Source organism: Protomyctophum parallelum, assembly GCF_964188405.1.
Source record: "Protomyctophum parallelum genome assembly, chromosome: 12".
NCBI lineage: Eukaryota > Metazoa > Chordata > Actinopteri > Myctophiformes > Myctophidae > Protomyctophum > Protomyctophum parallelum.
This window is the reverse complement of record NC_139712.1, coordinates 49,912,960-49,931,839: the sequence shown is the minus strand read 5'-3', so window position 1 is coordinate 49,931,839 and position 18,880 is coordinate 49,912,960.

The following is an 18,880-nucleotide window of genomic DNA, read 5'->3' as shown; positions in this document are numbered from 1 at the left end:
TTCAACTCCCTGCAGTGCCCTGCTCAATGTGTTGTATTTCATTCATTGGTCCATGGTCTCAGAGGTCATTGAGCGGCGCGCTATAGTGCGCGATTCTTCATCATTGTTGAGGATTTAAAAAAAGGCGAAAACCAAGGAAAAGCAAAAGGCTATAGTCCATGGTCACGGACTGCATACTGGTCAAGGTCATTTATACTGGTGAAGATCATTTACTAGTCTTATGAAGGTCATTTATACTGGTCAAGGTCATTTACTAGTCTCATGAAGGTCATTTATACTGGTCAAGGTAATTTACTAGTCTCATGAAGGTAATTGTCTCCACCAGGCCGAAGGCATGGGGGGAGAGTATGTTTTATAATGCCTTCCTGCTGTTATTTGTCATGTTGGTGTTCTCTATATCTTTTCGTCCTGGGCATGACGTTAAACTGTTCCGTTCGAGAGGACCGGCGACCCTCGAATGTAAACAGCCATGAAAGGAAACTATGTGTGTGTGAGGTGTTCTCTATCATTTCATTCCAGTACTACTACTTTGGGTAGTGGCTGGACGTTTGTGTAGATATTGAAAAGGAGGGGGGCGAGCACGCTACCTTGTGGGAGGCCGTTCTTTTTGGGCTTTCTATTTACTCCTCTGGTCATTTAACTGGACATAGAAGCGCCTGTTGTTGAGGAGGCTTGTGCTGACCATTGTGCGGTGTTGGACAGTGTCGTAGGCAGCAGAGAGATCTCTGAATGCTGCTCCAGTTATTTGTTTTCCCTCAAACCTGCATAGTTGGGTTTGTGTGTGTCTTTCTTTTTCTGTCTTTCTTTCTTAGGACGGAGATCAAGGTAGACGCCGTTGGAAGGCTCAACACAAGCCGATGCCCCTAGAGATCCATCCCAAAGCTTCCCTCAGGGAGCCCAGCAAGCCAGCTAGCCAGCAAGCCTGCCCAGTCAGCCAAAGTAGCCAGTCAGCTCCGCCAGTCAGCCAGTGTAGAAAGTCAGGCTGCCAAGCCAGAGCATATCAGCCCTTACAGTCAGCCATTGCAGCCATACCAGCCTTGCTCAGTCAGCTCAGCCAGGCCTCTCTCGAGGCCTGGCTCTCTGTCTGCCTGGCCCGGTCTGCCCCGCCCTGCCTTGCAGCAACAGAACCAGCCTTTCTGGCAAGCCAGCCAGCTCAGAATGCGAGCTGAGCAAGCCAGTGCAGCAGCAAGCCCAGACTAGGTTACCGCAGCCTTACTGTGCAGCCACAGCCACTCAGCCCAGACCAGCAGGAGCTGGCCAGGCTCCAACCCTTGCAGCGCAGCCTTAGGCCGGATAGTCCCCCTGCCTGCACTTTGTTGCCTTCCTGGCCTGTCTGCCTGCCTAGGCGCCTCGGTCTTCCTGTCTGTCTGCCTTGGCCTGCCGGTCTGAAACTGGTTTAGACTAACTGCGTGCTTGCCAGCTGCGCTGGCTTGCTGAGCTCGTATTCTGAGCTGGCTGGCTTGCTAGCAAGGCTGGTTCTGTTGCTGCAAGGCAGGGCAGGGCAGACCGGGCCAGGCAGACAGAGAGCCAGGCCTCGAGAGAGGCCTGGCTGAGCTGACTGAGCAAGGCTGGTATGGCTGCAATGGCGGACTGCAAGAGCTGATATGCTCTGGCTTGTCAGCCTGACTTTCTACACTGGCTGACTGGCGGAGCTGGCTGGCTGCGTTGGCTGACTGGGCGGGCTTGCTGGCTAGCTGGCTTGCTGGGCTCCCTGAGGGAAGCTTTGGGATGGATCTCTAGGGGCATCGGCTTGTGTTGAGCCTTCCAACGGCGTCTACCTTGATCTTCATCCTAAGAAAGACAGACAGAAAAAGAAAGACACACACAAAGTCAACTATGCAGCTTCCACATGAGGAAGGCAGGCAGGAAGGCAGGCAGGCACTAGCTGCCTGCGTGCTTGCTTCGCCCTCCAGTTTCTGCTCCAGTTATTTGTTTTCCCTCAAACCCATCCTCAATGTGTTGGGTGAGGTTGAGCTCTGTCCAGCACAGGCCGGGACGGAAACCAGCTTGGTCTTTAGTCAGCTTGGTGTCTATGAGTGGCATGAGGCGTTGGAGTAGCAGCCTCTCTTGTAGGTGATGCAGAGAAGGGAAATGGGTCGGTAGCTCTTTGAGGATGATGGGTCTTTGCCAGGTTTGGGGATTGCAACCACTTTGGCCTTTCTCCAGACAGAAGGGATGGTTTTCTGTGCCATGCATGTGTTCAGCATCCCCACGAGCCAGGTCTTTGCGTTAGGTTCCAGGTGCTGTATAATTTCTGCCAGTATGTCATCAATCCCTGCTGCTTTTCCGGGTTTCAACTTTCCCATTGCAGTTTCGAGTTCTTCTAGGTCGAAGGGTTTGGTTTGAGGGCTGGCTGATTGTGGTTGGTCTGATACCACTGTGCGATGGTATTCTCCTGTGGGTCGGCGGCGTTGTTGGTTATGACTGTTGGCCACCAGTTGTGATGCAACAGAGTTCGCTGTGACCGTTGTGAATTTTGGGTGGCTCCCTGAGGTCCTTGATCGCCATTGGGTCCAACAGTGGTCATTGAAGCGTGCACACACACATGCACACATGCACCTACACACGCACAGGCGCACATGCGTATGCACACCTGGACCTTTAAATGAACAACAACACAAAAACTAAGGCACTGGTGTCGGACTTCTGGTTTACCGGAACGGGGTTCAACTCCCTGCAGTGCCCTGCTCAATGTGTTGTATTTCATTCATTGGTCCATGGTCTCAGAGGTCATTGAGCGGCGCGCTATAGTGCGCGATTCTTCATCATTGTTGAGGATTTAAAAAAAGGCGAAAACCAAGGAAAAGCAAAAGGCTATAGTCCATGGTCACGGACTGCATACTGGTCAAGGTCATTTATACTGGTGAAGATCATTTACTAGTCTTATGAAGGTCATTTATACTGGTCAAGGTCATTTACTAGTCTCATGAAGGTCATTTATACTGGTCAAGGTCATTTACTAGTCTCATGAAGGTAATTGTCTCCACCAGGCCGAAGGCATGGGGGGAGAGTATGTTTTATAATGCCTTCCTGCTGTTATTTATCATGTTGGTGTTCTCTATATCTTTTCGTCCTGGGCATGACGTTAAACTGTTCCGTTCGAGAGGACCGGCGACCCTCGAATGTAAACAGCCATGAAAGGAAACTATGTGTGTGTGAGGTGTTCTCTATCATTTCATTCCAGTACTACTACTTTGGGTAGTGGCTGGACGTTTGTGTAGATATTGAAAAGGAGGGGGGCGAGCACGCTACCTTGTGGGAGGCCGTTCTTTTTGGGCTTTCTATTTACTCCTCTGGTCATTTAACTGGACATAGAAGCGCCTGTTGTTGAGGAGGCTTGTGCTGACCATTGTGCGGTGTTGGACAGTGTCGTAGGCAGCAGAGAGATCTCTGAATGCTGCTCCAGTTATTTGTTTTCCCTCAAACCTGCATAGTTGGGTTTGTGTGTGTCTTTCTTTTTCTGTCTTTCTTTCTTAGGACGGAGATCAAGGTAGACGCCGTTGGAAGGCTCAACACAAGCCGATGCCCCTAGAGATCCATCCCAAAGCTTCCCTCAGGGAGCCCAGCAAGCCAGCTAGCCAGCAAGCCTGCCCAGTCAGCCAACGTAGCCAGTCAGCTCCGCCAGTCAGCCAGTGTAGAAAGTCAGGCTGCCAAGCCAGAGCATATCAGCCCTTACAGTCAGCCATTGCAGCCATACCAGCCTTGCTCAGTCAGCTCAGCCAGGCCTCTCTCGAGGCCTGGCTCTCTGTCTGCCTGGCCCGGTCTGCCCCGCCCTGCCTTGCAGCAACAGAACCAGCCTTTCTGGCAAGCCAGCCAGCTCAGAATGCGAGCTGAGCAAGCCAGTGCAGCAGCAAGCCCAGACTAGGTTACCGCAGCCTTACTGTGCAGCCACAGCCACTCAGCCCAGACCAGCAGGAGCTGGCCAGGCTCCAACCCTTGCAGCGCAGCCTTAGGCCGGATAGTCCCCCTGCCTGCACTTTGTTGCCTTCCTGGCCTGTCTGCCTGCCTAGGCGCCTCGGTCTTCCTGTCTGTCTGCCTTGGCCTGCCGGTCTGAAACTGGTTTAGACTAACTGCGTGCTTGCCAGCTGCGCTGGCTTGCTGAGCTCGTATTCTGAGCTGGCTGGCTTGCTAGCAAGGCTGGTTCTGTTGCTGCAAGGCAGGGCAGGGCAGACCGGGCCAGGCAGACAGAGAGCCAGGCCTCGAGAGAGGCCTGGCTGAGCTGACTGAGCAAGGCTGGTATGGCTGCAATGGCGGACTGCAAGAGCTGATATGCTCTGGCTTGTCAGCCTGACTTTCTACACTGGCTGACTGGCGGAGCTGGCTGGCTGCGTTGGCTGACTGGGCGGGCTTGCTGGCTAGCTGGCTTGCTGGGCTCCCTGAGGGAAGCTTTGGGATGGATCTCTAGGGGCATCGGCTTGTGTTGAGCCTTCCAACGGCGTCTACCTTGATCTTCATCCTAAGAAAGACAGACAGAAAAAGAAAGACACACACAAAGTCAACTATGCAGCTTCCACATGAGGAAGGCAGGCAGGAAGGCAGGCAGGCACTAGCTGCCTGCGTGCTTGCTTCGCCCTCCAGTTTCTGCTCCAGTTATTTGTTTTCCCTCAAACCCATCCTCAATGTGTTGGGTGAGGTTGAGCTCTGTCCAGCACAGGCCGGGACGGAAACCAGCTTGGTCTTTAGTCAGCTTGGTGTCTATGAGTGGCATGAGGCGTTGGAGTAGCAGCCTCTCTTGTAGGTGATGCAGAGAAGGGAAATGGGTCGGTAGCTCTTTGAGGATGATGGGTCTTTGCCAGGTTTGGGGATTGCAACCACTTTGGCCTTTCTCCAGACAGAAGGGATGGTTTTCTGTGCCATGCATGTGTTCAGCATCCCCACGAGCCAGGTCTTTGCGTTAGGTTCCAGGTGCTGTATAATTTCTGCCAGTATGTCATCAATCCCTGCTGCTTTTCCGGGTTTCAACTTTCCCATTGCAGTTTCGAGTTCTTCTAGGTCGAAGGGTTTGGTTTGAGGGCTGGCTGATTGTGGTTGGTCTGATACCACTGTGCGATGGTATTCTCCTGTGGGTCGGCGGCGTTGTTGGTTATGACTGTTGGCCACCAGTTGTGATGCAACAGAGTTCGCTGTGACCGTTGTGAATTTTGGGTGGCTCCCTGAGGTCCTTGATCGCCATTGGGTCCAACAGTGGTCATTGAAGCGTGCACACACACATGCACACATGCACCTACACACGCACAGGCGCACATGCGTATGCACACCTGGACCTTTAAATGAACAACAACACAAAAACTAAGGCACTGGTGTCGGACTTCTGGTTTACCGGAACGGGGTTCAACTCCCTGCAGTGCCCTGCTCAATGTGTTGTATTTCATTCATTGGTCCATGGTCTCAGAGGTCATTGAGCGGCGCGCTATAGTGCGCGATTCTTCATCATTGTTGAGGATTTAAAAAAAGGCGAAAACCAAGGAAAAGCAAAAGGCTATAGTCCATGGTCACGGACTGCATACTGGTCAAGGTCATTTATACTGGTGAAGATCATTTACTAGTCTTATGAAGGTCATTTATACTGGTCAAGGTCATTTACTAGTCTCATGAAGGTCATTTATACTGGTCAAGGTCATTTACTAGTCTCATGAAGGTAATTGTCTCCACCAGGCCGAAGGCATGGGGGGAGAGTATGTTTTATAATGCCTTCCTGCTGTTATTTATCATGTTGGTGTTCTCTATATCTTTTCGTCCTGGGCATGACGTTAAACTGTTCCGTTCGAGAGGACCGGCGACCCTCGAATGTAAACAGCCATGAAAGGAAACTATGTGTGTGTGAGGTGTTCTCTATCATTTCATTCCAGTACTACTACTTTGGGTAGTGGCTGGACGTTTGTGTAGATATTGAAAAGGAGGGGGGCGAGCACGCTACCTTGTGGGAGGCCGTTCTTTTTGGGCTTTCTATTTACTCCTCTGGTCATTTAACTGGACATAGAAGCGCCTGTTGTTGAGGAGGCTTGTGCTGACCATTGTGCGGTGTTGGACAGTGTCGTAGGCAGCAGAGAGATCTCTGAATGCTGCTCCAGTTATTTGTTTTCCCTCAAACCTGCATAGTTGGGTTTGTGTGTGTCTTTCTTTTTCTGTCTTTCTTTCTTAGGACGGAGATCAAGGTAGACGCCGTTGGAAGGCTCAACACAAGCCGATGCCCCTAGAGATCCATCCCAAAGCTTCCCTCAGGGAGCCCAGCAAGCCAGCTAGCCAGCAAGCCTGCCCAGTCAGCCAACGTAGCCAGTCAGCTCCGCCAGTCAGCCAGTGTAGAAAGTCAGGCTGCCAAGCCAGAGCATATCAGCCCTTACAGTCAGCCATTGCAGCCATACCAGCCTTGCTCAGTCAGCTCAGCCAGGCCTCTCTCGAGGCCTGGCTCTCTGTCTGCCTGGCCCGGTCTGCCCCGCCCTGCCTTGCAGCAACAGAACCAGCCTTTCTGGCAAGCCAGCCAGCTCAGAATGCGAGCTGAGCAAGCCAGTGCAGCAGCAAGCCCAGACTAGGTTACCGCAGCCTTACTGTGCAGCCACAGCCACTCAGCCCAGACCAGCAGGAGCTGGCCAGGCTCCAACCCTTGCAGCGCAGCCTTAGGCCGGATAGTCCCCCTGCCTGCACTTTGTTGCCTTCCTGGCCTGTCTGCCTGCCTAGGCGCCTCGGTCTTCCTGTCTGTCTGCCTTGGCCTGCCGGTCTGAAACTGGTTTAGACTAACTGCGTGCTTGCCAGCTGCGCTGGCTTGCTGAGCTCGTATTCTGAGCTGGCTGGCTTGCTAGCAAGGCTGGTTCTGTTGCTGCAAGGCAGGGCAGGGCAGACCGGGCCAGGCAGACAGAGAGCCAGGCCTCGAGAGAGGCCTGGCTGAGCTGACTGAGCAAGGCTGGTATGGCTGCAATGGCGGACTGCAAGAGCTGATATGCTCTGGCTTGTCAGCCTGACTTTCTACACTGGCTGACTGGCGGAGCTGGCTGGCTGCGTTGGCTGACTGGGCGGGCTTGCTGGCTAGCTGGCTTGCTGGGCTCCCTGAGGGAAGCTTTGGGATGGATCTCTAGGGGCATCGGCTTGTGTTGAGCCTTCCAACGGCGTCTACCTTGATCTTCATCCTAAGAAAGACAGACAGAAAAAGAAAGACACACACAAAGTCAACTATGCAGCTTCCACATGAGGAAGGCAGGCAGGAAGGCAGGCAGGCACTAGCTGCCTGCGTGCTTGCTTCGCCCTCCAGTTTCTGCTCCAGTTATTTGTTTTCCCTCAAACCCATCCTCAATGTGTTGGGTGAGGTTGAGCTCTGTCCAGCACAGGCCGGGACGGAAACCAGCTTGGTCTTTAGTCAGCTTGGTGTCTATGAGTGGCATGAGGCGTTGGAGTAGCAGCCTCTCTTGTAGGTGATGCAGAGAAGGGAAATGGGTCGGTAGCTCTTTGAGGATGATGGGTCTTTGCCAGGTTTGGGGATTGCAACCACTTTGGCCTTTCTCCAGACAGAAGGGATGGTTTTCTGTGCCATGCATGTGTTCAGCATCCCCACGAGCCAGGTCTTTGCGTTAGGTTCCAGGTGCTGTATAATTTCTGCCAGTATGTCATCAATCCCTGCTGCTTTTCCGGGTTTCAACTTTCCCATTGCAGTTTCGAGTTCTTCTAGGTCGAAGGGTTTGGTTTGAGGGCTGGCTGATTGTGGTTGGTCTGATACCACTGTGCGATGGTATTCTCCTGTGGGTCGGCGGCGTTGTTGGTTATGACTGTTGGCCACCAGTTGTGATGCAACAGAGTTCGCTGTGACCGTTGTGAATTTTGGGTGGCTCCCTGAGGTCCTTGATCGCCATTGGGTCCAACAGTGGTCATTGAAGCGTGCACACACACATGCACACATGCACCTACACACGCACAGGCGCACATGCGTATGCACACCTGGACCTTTAAGTGAACAACAACACAAAAACTAAGGCACTGGTGTCGGACTTCTGGCTTACCGGAACGGGGTTCAACTCCCTGCAGTGCCCTGCTCAATGTGTTGTATTTCATTCATTGGTCCATGGTCTCAGAGGTCATTGAGCGGCGCGCTATAGTGCGCGATTCTTCATCATTGTTGAGGATTTAAAAAAAGGCGAAAACCAAGGAAAAGCAAAAGGCTATAGTCCATGGTCACGGACTGCATACTGGTCAAGGTCATTTATACTGGTGAAGATAATTTACTAGTCTTATGAAGGTCATTTATACTGGTCAAGGTCATTTACTAGTCTCATGAAGGTCATTTATACTGGTCAAGGTCATTTACTAGTCTCATGAAGGTAATTGTCTCCACCAGGCCGAAGGCATGGGGGGAGAGTATGTTTTATAATGCCTTCCTGCTGTTATTTGTCATGTTGGTGTTCTCTATATCTTTTCGTCCTGGGCATGACGTTAAACTGTTCCGTTCGAGAGGACCGGCGACCCTCGAATGTAAACAGCCATGAAAGGAAACTATGTGTGTGTGAGGTGTTCTCTATCATTTCATTCCAGTACTACTACTTTGGGTAGTGGCTGGACGTTTGTGTAGATATTGAAAAGGAGGGGGGCGAGCACGCTACCTTGTGGGAGGCCGTTCTTTTTGGGCTTTCTATTTACTCCTCTGGTCATTTAACTGGACATAGAAGCGCCTGTTGTTGAGGAGGCTTGTGCTGACCATTGTGCGGTGTTGGACAGTGTCGTAGGCAGCAGAGAGATCTCTGAATGCTGCTCCAGTTATTTGTTTTCCCTCAAACCTGCATAGTTGGGTTTGTGTGTGTCTTTCTTTTTCTGTCTTTCTTTCTTAGGACGGAGATCAAGGTAGACGCCGTTGGAAGGCTCAACACAAGCCGATGCCCCTAGAGATCCATCCCAAAGCTTCCCTCAGGGAGCCCAGCAAGCCAGCTAGCCAGCAAGCCTGCCCAGTCAGCCAACGTAGCCAGTCAGCTCCGCCAGTCAGCCAGTGTAGAAAGTCAGGCTGCCAAGCCAGAGCATATCAGCCCTTACAGTCAGCCATTGCAGCCATACCAGCCTTGCTCAGTCAGCTCAGCCAGGCCTCTCTCGAGGCCTGGCTCTCTGTCTGCCTGGCCCGGTCTGCCCCGCCCTGCCTTGCAGCAACAGAACCAGCCTTTCTGGCAAGCCAGCCAGCTCAGAATGCGAGCTGAGCAAGCCAGTGCAGCAGCAAGCCCAGACTAGGTTACCGCAGCCTTACTGTGCAGCCACAGCCACTCAGCCCAGACCAGCAGGAGCTGGCCAGGCTCCAACCCTTGCAGCGCAGCCTTAGGCCGGATAGTCCCCCTGCCTGCACTTTGTTGCCTTCCTGGCCTGTCTGCCTGCCTAGGCGCCTCGGTCTTCCTGTCTGTCTGCCTTGGCCTGCCGGTCTGAAACTGGTTTAGACTAACTGCGTGCTTGCCAGCTGCGCTGGCTTGCTGAGCTCGTATTCTGAGCTGGCTGGCTTGCTAGCAAGGCTGGTTCTGTTGCTGCAAGGCAGGGCAGGGCAGACCGGGCCAGGCAGACAGAGAGCCAGGCCTCGAGAGAGGCCTGGCTGAGCTGACTGAGCAAGGCTGGTATGGCTGCAATGGCGGACTGCAAGAGCTGATATGCTCTGGCTTGTCAGCCTGACTTTCTACACTGGCTGACTGGCGGAGCTGGCTGGCTGCGTTGGCTGACTGGGCGGGCTTGCTGGCTAGCTGGCTTGCTGGGCTCCCTGAGGGAAGCTTTGGGATGGATCTCTAGGGGCATCGGCTTGTGTTGAGCCTTCCAACGGCGTCTACCTTGATCTTCATCCTAAGAAAGACAGACAGAAAAAGAAAGACACACACAAAGTCAACTATGCAGCTTCCACATGAGGAAGGCAGGCAGGAAGGCAGGCAGGCACTAGCTGCCTGCGTGCTTGCTTCGCCCTCCAGTTTCTGCTCCAGTTATTTGTTTTCCCTCAAACCCATCCTCAATGTGTTGGGTGAGGTTGAGCTCTGTCCAGCACAGGCCGGGACGGAAACCAGCTTGGTCTTTAGTCAGCTTGGTGTCTATGAGTGGCATGAGGCGTTGGAGTAGCAGCCTCTCTTGTAGGTGATGCAGAGAAGGGAAATGGGTCGGTAGCTCTTTGAGGATGATGGGTCTTTGCCAGGTTTGGGGATTGCAACCACTTTGGCCTTTCTCCAGACAGAAGGGATGGTTTTCTGTGCCATGCATGTGTTCAGCATCCCCACGAGCCAGGTCTTTGCGTTAGGTTCCAGGTGCTGTATAATTTCTGCCAGTATGTCATCAATCCCTGCTGCTTTTCCGGGTTTCAACTTTCCCATTGCAGTTTCGAGTTCTTCTAGGTCGAAGGGTTTGGTTTGAGGGCTGGCTGATTGTGGTTGGTCTGATACCACTGTGCGATGGTATTCTCCTGTGGGTCGGCGGCGTTGTTGGTTATGACTGTTGGCCACCAGTTGTGATGCAACAGAGTTCGCTGTGACCGTTGTGAATTTTGGGTGGCTCCCTGAGGTCCTTGATCGCCATTGGGTCCAACAGTGGTCATTGAAGCGTGCACACACACATGCACACATGCACCTACACACGCACAGGCGCACATGCGTATGCACACCTGGACCTTTAAATGAACAACAACACAAAAACTAAGGCACTGGTGTCGGACTTCTGGTTTACCGGAACGGGGTTCAACTCCCTGCAGTGCCCTGCTCAATGTGTTGTATTTCATTCATTGGTCCATGGTCTCAGAGGTCATTGAGCGGCGCGCTATAGTGCGCGATTCTTCATCATTGTTGAGGATTTAAAAAAAGGCGAAAACCAAGGAAAAGCAAAAGGCTATAGTCCATGGTCACGGACTGCATACTGGTCAAGGTCATTTATACTGGTGAAGATCATTTACTAGTCTTATGAAGGTCATTTATACTGGTCAAGGTCATTTACTAGTCTCATGAAGGTCATTTATACTGGTCAAGGTCATTTACTAGTCTCATGAAGGTAATTGTCTCCACCAGGCCGAAGGCATGGGGGGAGAGTATGTTTTATAATGCCTTCCTGCTGTTATTTGTCATGTTGGTGTTCTCTATATCTTTTCGTCCTGGGCATGACGTTAAACTGTTCCGTTCGAGAGGACCGGCGACCCTCGAATGTAAACAGCCATGAAAGGAAACTATGTGTGTGTGAGGTGTTCTCTATCATTTCATTCCAGTACTACTACTTTGGGTAGTGGCTGGACGTTTGTGTAGATATTGAAAAGGAGGGGGGCGAGCACGCTACCTTGTGGGAGGCCGTTCTTTTTGGGCTTTCTATTTACTCCTCTGGTCATTTAACTGGACATAGAAGCGCCTGTTGTTGAGGAGGCTTGTGCTGACCATTGTGCGGTGTTGGACAGTGTCGTAGGCAGCAGAGAGATCTCTGAATGCTGCTCCAGTTATTTGTTTTCCCTCAAACCTGCATAGTTGGGTTTGTGTGTGTCTTTCTTTTTCTGTCTTTCTTTCTTAGGACGGAGATCAAGGTAGACGCCGTTGGAAGGCTCAACACAAGCCGATGCCCCTAGAGATCCATCCCAAAGCTTCCCTCAGGGAGCCCAGCAAGCCAGCTAGCCAGCAAGCCTGCCCAGTCAGCCAACGTAGCCAGTCAGCTCCGCCAGTCAGCCAGTGTAGAAAGTCAGGCTGCCAAGCCAGAGCATATCAGCCCTTACAGTCAGCCATTGCAGCCATACCAGCCTTGCTCAGTCAGCTCAGCCAGGCCTCTCTCGAGGCCTGGCTCTCTGTCTGCCTGGCCCGGTCTGCCCCGCCCTGCCTTGCAGCAACAGAACCAGCCTTTCTGGCAAGCCAGCCAGCTCAGAATGCGAGCTGAGCAAGCCAGTGCAGCAGCAAGCCCAGACTAGGTTACCGCAGCCTTACTGTGCAGCCACAGCCACTCAGCCCAGACCAGCAGGAGCTGGCCAGGCTCCAACCCTTGCAGCGCAGCCTTAGGCCGGATAGTCCCCCTGCCTGCACTTTGTTGCCTTCCTGGCCTGTCTGCCTGCCTAGGCGCCTCGGTCTTCCTGTCTGTCTGCCTTGGCCTGCCGGTCTGAAACTGGTTTAGACTAACTGCGTGCTTGCCAGCTGCGCTGGCTTGCTGAGCTCGTATTCTGAGCTGGCTGGCTTGCTAGCAAGGCTGGTTCTGTTGCTGCAAGGCAGGGCAGGGCAGACCGGGCCAGGCAGACAGAGAGCCAGGCCTCGAGAGAGGCCTGGCTGAGCTGACTGAGCAAGGCTGGTATGGCTGCAATGGCGGACTGCAAGAGCTGATATGCTCTGGCTTGTCAGCCTGACTTTCTACACTGGCTGACTGGCGGAGCTGGCTGGCTGCGTTGGCTGACTGGGCGGGCTTGCTGGCTAGCTGGCTTGCTGGGCTCCCTGAGGGAAGCTTTGGGATGGATCTCTAGGGGCATCGGCTTGTGTTGAGCCTTCCAACGGCGTCTACCTTGATCTTCATCCTAAGAAAGACAGACAGAAAAAGAAAGACACACACAAAGTCAACTATGCAGCTTCCACATGAGGAAGGCAGGCAGGAAGGCAGGCAGGCACTAGCTGCCTGCGTGCTTGCTTCGCCCTCCAGTTTCTGCTCCAGTTATTTGTTTTCCCTCAAACCCATCCTCAATGTGTTGGGTGAGGTTGAGCTCTGTCCAGCACAGGCCGGGACGGAAACCAGCTTGGTCTTTAGTCAGCTTGGTGTCTATGAGTGGCATGAGGCGTTGGAGTAGCAGCCTCTCTTGTAGGTGATGCAGAGAAGGGAAATGGGTCGGTAGCTCTTTGAGGATGATGGGTCTTTGCCAGGTTTGGGGATTGCAACCACTTTGGCCTTTCTCCAGACAGAAGGGATGGTTTTCTGTGCCATGCATGTGTTCAGCATCCCCACGAGCCAGGTCTTTGCGTTAGGTTCCAGGTGCTGTATAATTTCTGCCAGTATGTCATCAATCCCTGCTGCTTTTCCGGGTTTCAACTTTCCCATTGCAGTTTCGAGTTCTTCTAGGTCGAAGGGTTTGGTTTGAGGGCTGGCTGATTGTGGTTGGTCTGATACCACTGTGCGATGGTATTCTCCTGTGGGTCGGCGGCGTTGTTGGTTATGACTGTTGGCCACCAGTTGTGATGCAACAGAGTTCGCTGTGACCGTTGTGAATTTTGGGTGGCTCCCTGAGGTCCTTGATCGCCATTGGGTCCAACAGTGGTCATTGAAGCGTGCACACACACATGCACACATGCACCTACACACGCACAGGCGCACATGCGTATGCACACCTGGACCTTTAAATGAACAACAACACAAAAACTAAGGCACTGGTGTCGGACTTCTGGTTTACCGGAACGGGGTTCAACTCCCTGCAGTGCCCTGCTCAATGTGTTGTATTTCATTCATTGGTCCATGGTCTCAGAGGTCATTGAGCGGCGCGCTATAGTGCGCGATTCTTCATCATTGTTGAGGATTTAAAAAAAGGCGAAAACCAAGGAAAAGCAAAAGGCTATAGTCCATGGTCACGGACTGCATACTGGTCAAGGTCATTTATACTGGTGAAGATCATTTACTAGTCTTATGAAGGTCATTTATACTGGTCAAGGTCATTTACTAGTCTCATGAAGGTCATTTATACTGGTCAAGGTAATTTACTAGTCTCATGAAGGTAATTGTCTCCACCAGGCCGAAGGCATGGGGGGAGAGTATGTTTTATAATGCCTTCCTGCTGTTATTTGTCATGTTGGTGTTCTCTATATCTTTTCGTCCTGGGCATGACGTTAAACTGTTCCGTTCGAGAGGACCGGCGACCCTCGAATGTAAACAGCCATGAAAGGAAACTATGTGTGTGTGAGGTGTTCTCTATCATTTCATTCCAGTACTACTACTTTGGGTAGTGGCTGGACGTTTGTGTAGATATTGAAAAGGAGGGGGGCGAGCACGCTACCTTGTGGGAGGCCGTTCTTTTTGGGCTTTCTATTTACTCCTCTGGTCATTTAACTGGACATAGAAGCGCCTGTTGTTGAGGAGGCTTGTGCTGACCATTGTGCGGTGTTGGACAGTGTCGTAGGCAGCAGAGAGATCTCTGAATGCTGCTCCAGTTATTTGTTTTCCCTCAAACCTGCATAGTTGGGTTTGTGTGTGTCTTTCTTTTTCTGTCTTTCTTTCTTAGGACGGAGATCAAGGTAGACGCCGTTGGAAGGCTCAACACAAGCCGATGCCCCTAGAGATCCATCCCAAAGCTTCCCTCAGGGAGCCCAGCAAGCCAGCTAGCCAGCAAGCCTGCCCAGTCAGCCAACGTAGCCAGTCAGCTCCGCCAGTCAGCCAGTGTAGAAAGTCAGGCTGACAAGCCAGAGCATATCAGCTCTTGCAGTCCGCCATTGCAGCCATACCAGCCTTGCTCAGTCAGCTCAGCCAGGCCTCTCTCGAGGCCTGGCTCTCTGTCTGCCTGGCCCGGTCTGCCCCGCCCTGCCTTGCAGCAACAGAACCAGCCTTTCTGGCAAGCCAGCCAGCTCAGAATGCGAGCTGAGCAAGCCAGTGCAGCAGCAAGCCCAGACTAGGTTACCGCAGCCTTACTGTGCAGCCACAGCCACTCAGCCCAGACCAGCAGGAGCTGGCCAGGCTCCAACCCTTGCAGCGCAGCCTTAGGCCGGATAGTCCCCCTGCCTGCACTTTGTTGCCTTCCTGGCCTGTCTGCCTGCCTAGGCGCCTCGGTCTTCCTGTCTGTCTGCCTTGGCCTGCCGGTCTGAAACTGGTTTAGACTAACTGCGTGCTTGCCAGCTGCGCTGGCTTGCTGAGCTCGTATTCTGAGCTGGCTGGCTTGCTAGCAAGGCTGGTTCTGTTGCTGCAAGGCAGGGCAGGGCAGACCGGGCCAGGCAGACAGAGAGCCAGGCCTCGAGAGAGGCCTGGCTGAGCTGACTGAGCAAGGCTGGTATGGCTGCAATGGCGGACTGCAAGAGCTGATATGCTCTGGCTTGTCAGCCTGACTTTCTACACTGGCTGACTGGCGGAGCTGGCTGGCTGCGTTGGCTGACTGGGCGGGCTTGCTGGCTAGCTGGCTTGCTGGGCTCCCTGAGGGAAGCTTTGGGATGGATCTCTAGGGGCATCGGCTTGTGTTGAGCCTTCCAACGGCGTCTACCTTGATCTTCATCCTAAGAAAGACAGACAGAAAAAGAAAGACACACACAAAGTCAACTATGCAGCTTCCACATGAGGAAGGCAGGCAGGAAGGCAGGCAGGCACTAGCTGCCTGCGTGCTTGCTTCGCCCTCCAGTTTCTGCTCCAGTTATTTGTTTTCCCTCAAACCCATCCTCAATGTGTTGGGTGAGGTTGAGCTCTGTCCAGCACAGGCCGGGACGGAAACCAGCTTGGTCTTTAGTCAGCTTGGTGTCTATGAGTGGCATGAGGCGTTGGAGTAGCAGCCTCTCTTGTAGGTGATGCAGAGAAGGGAAATGGGTCGGTAGCTCTTTGAGGATGATGGGTCTTTGCCAGGTTTGGGGATTGCAACCACTTTGGCCTTTCTCCAGACAGAAGGGATGGTTTTCTGTGCCATGCATGTGTTCAGCATCCCCACGAGCCAGGTCTTTGCGTTAGGTTCCAGGTGCTGTATAATTTCTGCCAGTATGTCATCAATCCCTGCTGCTTTTCCGGGTTTCAACTTTCCCATTGCAGTTTCGAGTTCTTCCAGGTCGAAGGGTTTGGTTTGAGGGCTGGCTGATTGTGGTTGGTCTGATACCACTGTGCGATGTTATTCTCCTGTGGGTCGGCGGCGTTGTTGGTTATGACTGTTGGCCACCAGTTGTGATGCAACAGAGTTCGCTGTGACCGTTGTGAATTTTGGGTGGCTCCCTGAGGTCCTTGATCGCCATTGGGTCCAACAGTGGTCATTGAAGCGTGCACACACACATGCACACATGCACCTACACACGCACAGGCGCACATGCGTATGCACACCTGGACCTTTAAATGAACAACAACACAAAAACTAAGGCACTGGTGTCGGACTTCTGGTTTACCGGAACGGGGTTCAACTCCCTGCAGTGCCCTGCTCAATGTGTTGTATTTCATTCATTGGTCCATGGTCTCAGAGGTCATTGAGCGGCGCACTATAGTGCGCGATTCTTCATCATTGTTGAGGATTTAAAAAAAGGCGAAAACCAAGGAAAAGCAAAAGGCTATAGTCCATGGTCACGGACTGCATACTGGTCAAGGTCATTTATACTGGTGAAGATCATTTACTAGTCTTATGAAGGTCATTTATACTGGTCAAGGTCATTTACTAGTCTCATGAAGGTCATTTATACTGGTCAAGGTCATTTACTAGTCTCATGAAGGTAATTGTCTCCACCAGGCCGAAGGCATGGGGGGAGAGTATGTTTTATAATGCCTTCCTGCTGTTATTTGTCATGTTGGTGTTCTCTATATCTTTTCGTCCTGGGCATGACGTTAAACTGTTCCGTTCGAGAGGACCGGCGACCCCCGAATGTAAACAGCCATGAAAGGAAACTATGTGTGTGTGAGGTGTTCTCTATCATTTCATTCCAGTACTACTACTTTGGGTAGTGGCTGGACGTTTGTGTAGATATTGAAAAGGAGGGGGGCGAGCACGCTACCTTGTGGGAGGCCGTTCTTTTTGGGCTTTCTATTTACTCCTCTGGTCATTTAACTGGACATAGAAGCGCCTGTTGTTGAGGAGGCTTGTGCTGACCATTGTGCGGTGTTGGACAGTGTCGTAGGCAGCAGAGAGATCTCTGAATGCTGCTCCAGTTATTTGTTTTCCCTCAAACCTGCATAGTTGGGTTTGTGTGTGTCTTTCTTTTTCTGTCTTTCTTTCTTAGGACGGAGATCAAGGTAGACGCCGTTGGAAGGCTCAACACAAGCCGATGCCCCTAGAGATCCATCCCAAAGCTTCCCTCAGGGAGCCCAGCAAGCCAGCTAGCCAGCAAGCCTGCCCAGTCAGCCAACGTAGCCAGTCAGCTCCGCCAGTCAGCCAGTGTAGAAAGTCAGGCTGCCAAGCCAGAGCATATCAGCCCTTACAGTCAGCCATTGCAGCCATACCAGCCTTGCTCAGTCAGCTCAGCCAGGCCTCTCTCGAGGCCTGGCTCTCTGTCTGCCTGGCCCGGTCTGCCCCGCCCTGCCTTGCAGCAACAGAACCAGCCTTTCTGGCAAGCCAGCCAGCTCAGAATGCGAGCTGAGCAAGCCAGTGCAGCAGCAAGCCCAGACTAGGTTACCGCAGCCTTACTGTGCAGCCACAGCCACTCAGCCCAGACCAGCAGGAGCTGGCCAGGCTCCAACCCTTGCAGCGCAGCCTTAGGCCGGATAGTCCCCCTGCCTGCACTTTGTTGCCTTCCTGGCCTGTCTGCCTGCCTAGGCGCCTCGGTCTTCCTGTCTGTCTGCCTTGGCCTGCCGGTCTGAAACTGGTTTAGACTAACTGCGTGCTTGCCAGCTGCGCTGGCTTGCTGAGCTCGTATTCTGAGCTGGCTGGCTTGCTAGCAAGGCTGGTTCTGTTGCTGCAAGGCAGGGCAGGGCAGACCGGGCCAGGCAGACAGAGAGCCAGGCCTCGAGAGAGGCCTGGCTGAGCTGACTGAGCAAGGCTGGTATGGCTGCAATGGCGGACTGCAAGAGCTGATAATGCTCTGGCTTGTCAGCCTGACTTTCTACACTGGCTGACTGGCGGAGCTGGCTGGCTGCGTTGGCTGACTGGGCGGGCTTGCTGGCTAGCTGGCTTGCTGGGCTCCCTGAGGGAAGCTTTGGGATGGATCTCTAGGGGCATCGGCTTGTGTTGAGCCTTCCAACGGCGTCTACCTTGATCTTCATCCTAAGAAAGACAGACAGAAAAAGAAAGACACACACAAAGTCAACTATGCAGCTTCCACATGAGGAAGGCAGGCAGGAAGGCAGGCAGGCACTAGCTGCCTGCGTGCTTGCTTCGCCCTCCAGTTTCTGCTCCAGTTATTTGTTTTCCCTCAAACCCATCCTCAATGTGTTGGGTGAGGTTGAGCTCTGTCCAGCACAGGCCGGGACGGAAACCAGCTTGGTCTTTAGTCAGCTTGGTGTCTATGAGTGGCATGAGGCGTTGGAGTAGCAGCCTCTCTTGTAGGTGATGCAGAGAAGGGAAATGGGTCGGTAGCTCTTTGAGGATGATGGGTCTTTGCCAGGTTTGGGGATTGCAACCACTTTGGCCTTTCTCCAGACAGAAGGGATGGTTTTCTGTGCCATGCATGTGTTCAGCATCCCCACGAGCCAGGTCTTTGCGTTAGGTTCCAGGTGCTGTATAATTTCTGCCAGTATGTCATCAATCCCTGCTGCTTTTCCGGGTTTCAACTTTCCCATTGCAGTTTCGAGTTCTTCTAGGTCGAAGGGTTTGGTTTGAGGGCTGGCTGATTGTGGTTGGTCTGATACCACTGTGCGATGGTATTCTCCTGTGGGTCGGCGGCGTTGTTGGTTATGACTGTTGGCCACCAGTTGTGATGCAACAGAGTTCGCTGTGACCGTTGTGAATTTTGGGTGGCTCCCTGAGGTCCTTGATCGCCATTGGGTCCAACAGTGGTCATTGAAGCGTGCACACACACATGCACACATGCACCTACACACGCACAGGCGCACATGCGTATGCACACCTGGACCTTTAAATGAACAACAACACAAAAACTAAGGCACTGGTGTCGGACTTCTGGTTTACCGGAACGGGGTTCAACTCCCTGCAGTGCCCTGCTCAATGTGTTGTATTTCATTCATTGGTCCATGGTCTCAGAGGTCATTGAGCGGCGCGCTATAGTGCGCGATTCTTCATCATTGTTGAGGATTTAAAAAAAGGCGAAAACCAAGGAAAAGCAAAAGGCTATAGTCCATGGTCACGGACTGCATACTGGTCAAGGTCATTTATACTGGTGAAGATCATTTACTAGTCTTATGA